Here is an 11,460-nt window from a genome sequence, read left to right as displayed (position 1 = left end):
AGATAGAATTCAATTCAAAGCCCTAAGAATAGCATTAGGATACAGAAGGAGTACTCCCACCAATATCGTTCTAGCTGAAGCTAAAGAACCACCTTTAAGTTTAAGATTCCAATTTTTGGGAAGAAGCTACATCTCTAGAACCCTATCGTATACTAATCACAAACTTATTCCATTACTCACAGAACTTTCAGAAAACATTGAAACCCAAAACATATTAACCAAATCGGTATGCCAGTAATTTACCAATGTTTCAAAGACCATGATAGATATGGTCATCTAATACACGCGGCAGAAGCGCCTTTGTGCTTTGATTTAGATTTTTACGGATTATTTCACAAAGCCCGAGTCTTTACAGATCAAGGCAGAACAATTGATAAGTCGCCTTGTCCGAATGCAGAATTTACTTGAATATTTGAAAATACCCTGACTAATTCAAAAACCTTTTATACAGACGGATCGAAAACAGAAAGCGCAAATTTTGTAGGCTTTTCGATAGCAATGGGTAACAATGATACACTCTATAAATTTAGATAATCCGATATAGCTTCTATTTTTACAGCTGAAGCCTTGGCAATAGGGGAATGTCTCAATTTAATCGAGAGAAAAGATCCAGGTAATTTCAGTATCTTTTCCGACTCTCTTAGTGTTTTATTAGCAATTTCCAGTAAATTAAAAATTAACTCAACAAAATACATAGTGTGGTATCTAAAAAATAAACTCTATCAGTTAGAAAATGCAGGCAAAATAGTCAATTTATACTGGGTACCAGCACATAGAGGTATTACAGGTAACGGAAAAGCAGATTCAAGGGCCAAAGATGCGATACGTAATGGTGTTGATTCTCAGCTATTACTCATAATTGCAGGTCTAAAAAGTTATTGGAAAAATAAAATGTACAAATAGTTTAATAACTTTTGCACTGAAACAGGTAGAGAAAAAGGAAATTATTATTTCAGTCACTTGTATGATCCAGCCCCATCACAGTGGTTTAATGAGTGGCCTATTAATCAACGTGGGATTTGTACAATCAACAGACTTCGTTCTGGACATAATTCTTTAAATATATCATTAAAAAAAATAAATGTTATTCCTTCGAGTCTATGTGAATGTGACAAAGAAGATGAAACTCTAGATCACGTTTTATGGTCTTGTGAACTACAGAAGAAAGAGAGAGAAAAGCTGATAAAGATTTTAACGAAAAACGGTAAAGAACCGCTGGTTTGGGATACTCTGGGACTGCTAAAATGTAATAGTAGGCCTAAAACTATGGCATTCAGTAACTTTTTGACCACGATATCCAAAAAAATTGAATCAAGAAAATTTAGTATAGTTTATATTTTTTATAGTCTTATTCTCATACAGATATATTCTCATACAGTTATGAACCTAGAGATATTTTATTGTTAGTGTTGTGCCATATACTTTGTACCTTCAAAGAGAGCAAATAACAATCAAAACAAAGACTTAACTAAATTAGTTTAAAGTAGTAAAGTAAGATAAACATATGCTCAGAAGACATATTTGACTGTAAGCAAAAGTATTCGTATTTAAATACCTATATTTATCTATTTAAGTTTTAAGATGTTTCTATATTTTATAAAAAAAAGAGAAGAAAAAGAAAAATGTTAACGTTGAGTTAGAATATCAGATCTGAGTAATAGTTAACATCTATTGTCAGTTGCAATATTTTCTTTTTCTTCAAGGTCCTTAATGTATTCATCATGTCTTAAAATTGCTGTTTTACTTCCACCCTGGTGGAAATATTACTCCGGCATTATTCCGGCATTATTCCGGCATTATTCCGGCATTACTCCGGCATGAGGTTGATGGCGGAAAAATTACTCCGGCATGGAATTGATGGCGGAGAAATTACTCCGGCATGAGATTCGTGCCGGAGAAATTATTCCGGCATGAAGTTGATGGCGGAAAAATTACTCCGGCATGAAATTGATGGCGGAGAAATTATTCCGGCATGAGATTCGTGCCGGAGAAATTATTCCGGCATGAAGTTGATAACAGAAAAATTACTCCGGCATGAATTTGATGGCGGAGAAATTATTCCGGCATGAGATTCGTGCCGTAGAAATCGTTCCGGCATGGGATTGATGGCGGAGGAATTATCCCGGCATAGGATTCGTGTCGGAGAAATTATTCCGGCATGGGATCAGTAAAGGAGAAATTATTTCGGCATTAGATCAGTGAAGGAGAAAAAACTCCGGCATAAAACTAGTGGTGGATTCATTTTTCCGACATTAACTTCATGCCGACAAAATTATTCCGGCATGAGATTGACGGCGGAAAAATTACTCCGCCATGAGATTGATGACGGAGTAATTACTCCGCCATGAGATTAATGTCGGAAAAATTACTCCGGCATAACATTAATGCCGGAGTAATTAATTCGGCATGAGATTACTAAAAAACAATGTAGAAATGTTATATGTTCATCAATTTTATCAAATATATTTATTTAAACTAACCATCACATTTATTGACTCAGAAAAACTAAAATTATATTTTCGGAATGTGGTACGTTTAAAATTAACTGCTTTTCCAAGATCTATAAATTTATCATCAATCATATAACGTACACGCCATGATAAATCAGCAGCACATTGACGTAATTTTGGCATAACACGTTGTTCAACATCTTCTCGTTGTAATAATGTTGCAATATACTAACACATGCATCAACAGCTAATAAACGAACAGAATCTTGTTCATCTCGTGCAAGTATAACAAACATTAGATTTGAATCAGATTTTAAGTACTCAATTTCAACAACTTTCGCAAATTCTCCCAATTTTGATGATGCTGAACGTCGCTTCATTAGTGTATCATCTTGACATAATTTACAAAAATGATTTCTTAATTCAGCTATTGTTGCTGTACTTACACGTGGATAAGATACACTTATTAAACCACATGTCGATGTTCTTGATGTAAACCAATCACCAGATGTCAAACGTTGTACCAATGGAACAAAATGTATCAACTCACAACGAGTATGTTCAGCACAAAGTGCCAAGGCAATCGTTGAAAGTTTTTTGATTGAATTTAAACGCAGCTATAAAATAAAAATATATTCATTAATTGTAATAAAATAAAATGTTCATCATATTTACATTTTAAACAAATTTTAAGTCAACTGATATGATGAAATTAATATAAAAAAAAACCGTTCCAGCTATAACCTCATTGTTACAAACACTTGCTGACTAAGATCGAGTTATTTTTTTTTTTTTCAAACATAAAAAACTGGTAATATTTGAAAAATAATAATTATTGTACTTACTCGTAAATTTTCATTTTATAAGTCATCGATCGGAACTGCAATTGGATAAAGACTGTCGTCTGTTGGTGAGTCGGCTGCTGCCATTTTGCTGAACCACAAATTTATCCAAGCAGAATTCATTTATCAAGAGACTCGGTAGAGTCTCGCCTCAATTTTTAAAAAGCGAGACTCTTTACCGGGTATAAGTATTAAGTATTTTAAGTCAGTGGTCCGTGACGTCATCGTTTTTAATTTATCAAATGTCGTTCTAATTATTTGTTAAAAAAAAAAAATAAAAACAGTTTCATTATATATATCGATGCCTCTTTTTCCAATGAGCCTACTCTCGATTTTTTCCAACAAATAATAAAAAAGATATAAGAGTCAGTAAAAGCCAGGTATTAAATCTTACTAAAAAATAAATTTTCAAGCTGAAATGTCTAATTTCTTCGGATACGTTGCGCATACCCCGCGCCTATCCCTACTCCTGAATTTTTTTTTACATGCATATATGTGTGTATATGCAGCCGCATGTATTAGTTATTTATCATTGATGGTATAGCAGAATTTGTTTCTGTTTCCTTTTATTTAAAGCGTACATATATAGTATACATAACGTTTCAATTTTTATATTCCAGAAAATTAGTATTCGATTATTATTTATTATTTATTATGGTATTCACGGTCAATTTAAAGTAGACGAATTACAAGTATAATTTATTATTAATTTAAACAAAATAAGTGAAATAAAAACAAAACATAAATTTACAATTAATGTCGCCAAAAAGCCTCAATTTTTAAGTACCTGTCTATTTATCATACCTTTAATAATCAAAAGACGTGAAATATCCAAAAAAATGTCAAAATTTTGAAGTATAAAGTTGAATAATTTGCTGGATAAAAAAAAACTAAAAAAAAAATTAGGCGCTTTTTCGATACATGGTATAATAATAATATAATAATAAAAACTGCAGCGCCTAATTTTTTTTTTAGTTTTTTTTTATCCAGCAAATTATTCAACTTTATACTTCAAAATTTTGACATTTTTTTGGATATTTCACGTCTTTTGATTATTAAAGGTATGATAAATAGACAGGTATTTAAAAATTGAGGCTTTTTGGCGACATTAATTGTAAATTTATGTTTTGTTTTTATTCTGAGTGTTTTAATATTAGCCCTGGGCACAATATGGCTATTTTTATTATTTTATTTGTTTATTGATATGATTTTCCATTGCCTTATATACTAGGGCGCAACACTACAACTTTTTTCTTTTAACAAGATAATGAATAAAAACAATCTATGTTGCTTCCACTGCTATGCTACAGTGACGCACACATGTATATGAGTAGCGATGGTGAGCAGTAGAGGTGGTATTTCTGGCAGCCGTCCGGCGACTCGGCGAGGATTAGATTATAAATGTGTGAGCGAACTTGACAATTTTTTTTTTTTTATAAAGCATGTGTATGTGCGAGGTTGTATGTGGATCTCCATGAACCAAAAGAACACAAAAGAATAGATTGTCATATTATAAAAATGTTCAACCGATGAAAAATACTTCTAGTTTGTCTGCTCAAAAATAGTATTTATTAATAACAATTGTAATATTTTTTCCGCCATCAATCCCATGCCGGAAAAATTTATCCGCCATCAATCTCATGCCGGAGTAATTTCCCCACCATCGATCTCATGCCGGAGTAATTTTCCCACCACCAATCTCATGCCGGAGTAATTTCTCCACCATCAACCTCATGCCGGAATAATTTCTCCGCCATCAATTTCATGCCGGAGTAATTTCTCCGCCACCAAATTCATGCCGGAGTAGTTTCTCCGGAAATGGGCCAAAAACGGAGTAATGCCGGAGAAAGCCGGAAAAAGCCGGAGTAACGGCGGAGAAATATTTCTACCAGGGCAGCACGTCTCTTTCTTGTTAAAAAATCGGTCTCTCTTGGATATAATTTAATTTTCCAAGATGTTACAGTGAAAGAAATGTTTTGTTGAGTTGTGAAAGACATATTTGTCTGATATTTGTGGAGTTGGTGGTTCTTCTTCTTCTTCTCCTTCTTTTTCTTCTTTTTGATTATTATCACGTTCATCAACATTTTTGACTGATGATGTTGATGGTCTACCGAGGAAAAAATCGCGTAGATCTACGTATATCAAATTAGATCTACTTAGATCAAATTAGATCTAACTAGATCTAATAAGATCTAATTAGATATAATTAGATCTAATTAGATATAATTAGATCCGAAAGTAGCAAGATCTACTTATATATGCTTATATATAACTAGATCTATTGAGATCTAATTATATCTAACTAAATCTCATTAGATCTAAGTAGATATAATCAGATCTAATCATATCGAAAATGTGGCGAGATCGAATTATATATAAGCATATATAATTAGATCTGACTAGATCTCATTAGATATAAGTAGATATAATTAGATCTAAGTAGATATAATCAGATCTAATCATATTGAGAATAAGGCAAGATCTAATTATATATAATCGTATATAATTAGATCTATTGAGATCTAATTACATCTAGCAAGATCTTATTAGATCTGAGTAGATATAATCAGATGTAATCATATCGAAAAGGCGGCAAGTTCTAATTATATCTCGATATATACTCATATATGTCGGAATGTCATAGGAAGCTGCTTTTATTCTGCATTTTTTTTCATGTAACGAAAATTTCAAGAAACAAAAATTTTTTCTTTTAATTATAAAAATACTTTCCGGGGTCTATAAAACTAATACAAATGAAATTTATGTTTAATTGTTTATATTTTCAAATATTATTTTATGCATATATATAATTTGCCGATCACCAGCTGAGGGCCGGTTGATCCTCGGATTGTCATGATAAATATTCAAGTAGAACAAATTTTCGTTGTCTTTAATTATTGCTGCTATAGTTGAGTAGGTAAAGCTCTGGACTTTCATCAAGAAGATACCATGTTCAAGTCCAGGTGAAGGTAAAAATTTGTGGTCTAAATCTTTCGGTCCAATAGATCATTATAGTTATATAAATAAAAAAATGAAATTGTTCAAACAATTTGAAATTTTTTTTTTTTTTTAATCAATAAATTTTTGGAACCTCAGTAGATCTACTTAGATCTCAGTATATCTAATGAGATCTAAGTAGATCTAATTTGATCTAAGTATATCTAAGTATATCTAATTAGATCTAATTAGATCTAGTTATATACGAGTAGATCGCGCCACTTCGCGGATCTAATTATATCTAAAGCAGTTAGATCTAATTTGATATACGTAGATCTACGCGATTTTTTCCTGGGCAGCCTTGTCTGAAAAAGTTGCTGATAAAGTTGATAAACCACTGCACAACCTTGAAATTTCTTCTATAACATTATTGTTAGTTGTAGTGGTAGTAGTTGTTGTAGTTGCTGTTGCTGTTGGTAATCTTGTTATAGGCCTGTCAGATATTTTAGATAGAGCATAGTCATTCTCATTGAATACATCAGGATTATATGGCTAAAATCGAGGGGGAAGTCACTTGTGTAATCTGGTGTACATCGGGAGAAGAATCTTCAATAATCTCTTGTAATCTTACAGAAATGATTACGAAAAAATCGTGTAATCGATGTAATCTAAGGTACTCTTGTAATCTATATATATAAATGTGAAAATGAAAAACTTTGTCTTTTATAATCATCAATAATCTTCAAAAATTTTATGTAATCACCAGTAATCTTAGGTCGTATATCTTTAATCTGCGGAAACTTCTTGTAATCTTGACATGATTACAGAAAATCTCAGTAATCTTCCCTTCTCTGTCTGAAAATCGCGCATGCGCGTGTATACATGCACATGTATAGTATACTAATTTTTTTTTTTTTTTATTAGTTTTTCATTATTTTTTTTTTTCTTTGAATTTTAAGTGTAATCATAAAAGATTACAGGGAATCTGTGATTACCAAAAAAAAAAGTAATCTTGTGTAATCATTAGGAATATTGCATGATTACAGGTAATCTGTAATCTGGTGTAATCTTCAATAATCTTCAATAATCTCGTGTAATCTTTTTGAAATCTTTGAATTTTAAGTGTAATCATAAAAAATTACTGGGATTCTTCGTGATTACAAAAAAAGTAATCTTGTGTAATCATTGGAAAGATTACATGATTACTGGTAATCTGTAATCTGGTGTACACTAAATTTTGGAGTGACTTCCCCCTCGGTTTAATGTTTAAATTTTGATAATGTTGCATGGATAATATCATTTCTATTATGTATGTAAATAACAGAATATAAAATTGTCCAATTTTGCCATTCAGAACCTTTCCAATTCCGTCTTTCATCCAGGCTTCGTGGTGTGCGTAATATTACAGTCGGTGGACAAAGATGCAACAAACGTCGATCGATCCTATATAGATGAACAAGAAGGTGTCCCCACGTAATACTTTTCTCCTACTGCTGACAACTTAATCTCTGTAAATTTACGAGCTACTCCCAGAAATGCAGCATTCAAATCATCAACAACCATTCCTTCACCAAGATCAAAATGATGCAGATTCATCAAACTGCTAGCTCCCATAACACCGAAAACACTGGTATTTAATTGTCTAATATTAGAAGCTTCTCATATCATTGACTTTATAGAAAAACCAGTACGAAGTGCTGGAATTTTTTTTCGAAACTGTATAGCATCTCCCCCGATCAGCTGTTTCAGTTGGATGCATGCAAAAAGTGCACCCAAAGAACCCATTATATTGTTTCATACTTAACATTTTACACCTTGCTACAGAATCTACCGGATATATCAACCATGACCATTGCTTTCAACCTCTTCCGGAACACCGTTTTTCTAAAAAATGAACGAAGTAAGTTACCCGAACTCGATACCTATGAATTTGAAGGAAAAAACTCAACAAACGCTGGAATCATCAGTCTGGGAACGTTCTGAACGAGATATTTTTCAACGAGGATCCTCTATCATTAGATGATGAAGAATGTAATGAAAATGAGGTTTATTTTCTTCATTTATTTTTCGACTATTAAAGTTTGTTTCAATCCAAAAATTTATTTCAGTCCAAACAATCCTTAGAAATATTAAATTCAACCTCGACTGGCAAGTTCTTCGATACTGAAAAATATGCTAAGTATTGGAAACAAAAATATGACGATCTTCTGAAGTCCAAGTCATTTCCAATGACAGAGAAAACTGGATAAAAACTCATTGAAATACTTGATCGATTTGGTAACGCCATTATTCTTGTAATTGTTCTCGCAAAGATTGTTATAGTTCTTATTTGGTAACGGTATGTATTATGATTTGTAGATTTGCAAAAACCGTTCAATGATTTGGTACAGTCCAGCCAGAAATCAACTGTTGATGAAATATCAGGTAAAACGAGGATTGTTTCTTTTATAACTATGACACAAGATGATAAAAATAATAATAACGAACAATTCAATAGTTTCAGATAAGGCAATGCCTCTAACTGCACCTAGTAAAGATGGAGTTAAGCCAAAAAAAATATAGTTACTGATAATTTAGGTAAAGATCTACAAAATATTAAAGAGTTAAAAATTTATTTTTATTTTTTAAAAATTAGTAAAATAATAAATTTTTGGTGTTTTTTTTTACTAGAAAATAATCAACCTCCAAATACACCTGAGATTAACGAATTATGCAACAAAACTTTTAACACTGCAGCTGACTGTGCAAATCAAGTGCGATCAATTAGTCCAGTCAAAAAACTTCGAAGTTCGATGGTTTTTTTATCTTTTTTTTTTTTTAAAGACAAATTTTAATATTATTGAAAACTCATGATTTAAAAACTTTATGAACATTTACTTTTGTTGTTGTTTTTCAAAAATTACTAATCTTTATTGTAATCGTGTACACGTGTCACAAGAATTTTTGTTTTTCAAATTTTTCACTTGCATTATTCAACAATTAGTATATTGTTTTAATTTTTAATTTATAAAAAATACATTAAGATATATATGAAAACATTAATTTAGTATACATACAAGCTGTATTCAGTCTTGTCATTGAAATCGGTCAACTATTGAAGCTAGTATCCATTTGTTAATATTAATTTAACAATAAACAATTGCTTTTGTTATTATTTTTCGGCCGCGGATGCTTCGAAAATGAAAATAAAGATATATATTTAAAGAAGACAGATATAGTAGGAACCGAATGAACGAGCGTGGCCGAGTGTAACCGAGTGTGAGCGCGACAACAATATATTTCCCTCTCAACTTTCCCCTGAAACTTTTAGCTCCCCCACTACTTACAACGATTACGCGATTAATTTAAACTTTGAACCCTGATATGAAATCAACTCTTCTATAAAAAAAAAAACTAAAAAAACCAAAAAATTGCAAATTTTTTTCTCTACAAAAAGTTACTAAACTTTATCCCTGTAAAATTATTTTTTCTATGTGTTTTTTAAAAAATAAACTTTATTTATTTTTTTTCAACCCTTTCCCGGGGGTTGATGCAATTTTTTTTGACATATCTTTAATCAGCTCGTCACAAGAAATCTGCCCATATTTTTCATTTCTTTTGTTGAGAAATTCGACGAACTTCGAAGTTTTTTGACTGGACTAAATGTGGACTCAAAAAGAATTAAAGGATCGAGTTGTACGTCAGACTCGGGGTATTTCAAAGAAGGTTTCAACTCCAGAAAAAGTGGTGAAAGGAAAAGAAATGTTTGCAACCTGGCTAAAAAAAGTTGGTTACATGAAAGATGCCCGGAACATCCTAAAGAAAAAAAAGCAGTCCTGTCATGGCGTCGCATTCTGCGTGCGCATCCAAATTTGAACTTGGCGTCTCACTTTTTAAACTTAGCGCCTTATTTTTAAATTTACTGGAATCTGATTGGGGTATTAGAAGGTCACGTGCATGTCGTATAAATTGATATAGGTGGCGCTAATTGCATATACATATGTATGTGTGTGTTGACATATGTGATTATAACAACATTTTATATCTGTCAAAAAATATTAATGCCCATAACCTTCAAACGATTTACCAATATTTGATTGAATTGTTATAAATAAAAAAATAGTTAATGTGTTATAAATAAAAAAACAACGAAAAATTAAAAAAAAAAACTACATTCAAACACAAAAAAAAAAAGATAGATTCATTTTTAAATAGGGCACGCGAACCTGTAAGAATGAAATCAAGATTTGTACATTTTAATTGACAAGAACAAAGTATTGTTAATTAAAATTTTGGAGTAAACAGATTTTTTTATTTAATCATTATTGAAGTACGAAACCTACATTCATTGGTTTAAATAAACTCACCCCTAGCGAAAATGGCGACACCGATCCGACACCAATCCGACAGTCGGTTTGTGCACTGATCTCATACAAAACCGACACAAAACCGACACACGACTATAAGAATTTCTGAGTCACAAAAATAAATAATAAGAAGCATTTAAAAAATAAAATATTATGTCTAAAAATTTCTAAATAATATTCTTATAATTTAACACATTGAATTTTTTAAATAATTTTTTTATTGAAAAAACTCAATTCATGTTTATGTATTAAAAGTGAGGTTAGCTGTCAGAATCATCTATACACGACTGTGAAATTTTACAATTCTCACACAATTCCGACACAATTCCGACACAAATCCGACAGACGTACGACAGTATAATTTTATTTTGTTATTTTTCAATAGATAAAATCATTTTATTGATAAAAATTTTTGTTCAATAATGAAGTTATAATAATTTAATAATTATAGACAAATTAGATTTTTTTAAAATTGATTATTTTATTAGAAAATTATTATTTTTTGGTTTTTTTATGAGGTTGAGGAAGGCTTTTATCAAATACTTTTTTTTGAAAATAATACATTTAATCAGTTTCCCATGTGTTTCCCACTCGAATTTTTTATATAATATGACTAAAGTTATTAAAATATTATAACTTCAATATTGAATAAAAATTTTTATTAATAAAATGCTTTTTTTTATTGAAAAATACAAAATAAAATTATACTGTCGTACGTCTGTCGGATTTGTGTCGGAATTGTGTCGGATTTACAATTCTCACAGTCGTGTGTCGGAATTGTGTGAGAATTGTAAAATCTCACAGTCGTGTATATGATGATTCTGACAGTTAACCTCACTTTTAATACATAAACAGAATTGAGTTTTTTCAATAAAAAAATTATTT

At 31.1% G+C, this 11,460-nt stretch overlaps 1 long non-coding RNA gene across 1 annotated transcript; it reads left to right on the top strand.

Moving 5' to 3' along the window:
* The first annotated feature begins 482 nt into the window (after positions 1 to 482).
* LOC122857518 lies at positions 483 to 10,548 on the top strand. Its single transcript, XR_006374207.1, has 7 exons — positions 483 to 1,204; positions 7,612 to 7,859; positions 8,054 to 8,260; positions 8,338 to 8,506; positions 8,588 to 8,653; positions 8,727 to 8,806; positions 8,900 to 10,548. It is a non-coding gene; the product is annotated as an uncharacterized LOC122857518 (long non-coding RNA).
* The last annotated feature ends 912 nt before the right edge of the window (positions 10,549 to 11,460 follow it).

Source organism: Aphidius gifuensis, linkage group LG5 (assembly GCF_014905175.1).
Source record: "Aphidius gifuensis isolate YNYX2018 linkage group LG5, ASM1490517v1, whole genome shotgun sequence".
Taxonomy (NCBI): domain Eukaryota; kingdom Metazoa; phylum Arthropoda; class Insecta; order Hymenoptera; family Braconidae; genus Aphidius; species Aphidius gifuensis.
This window is presented reverse-complemented; position numbering and strand designations above follow the sequence as displayed.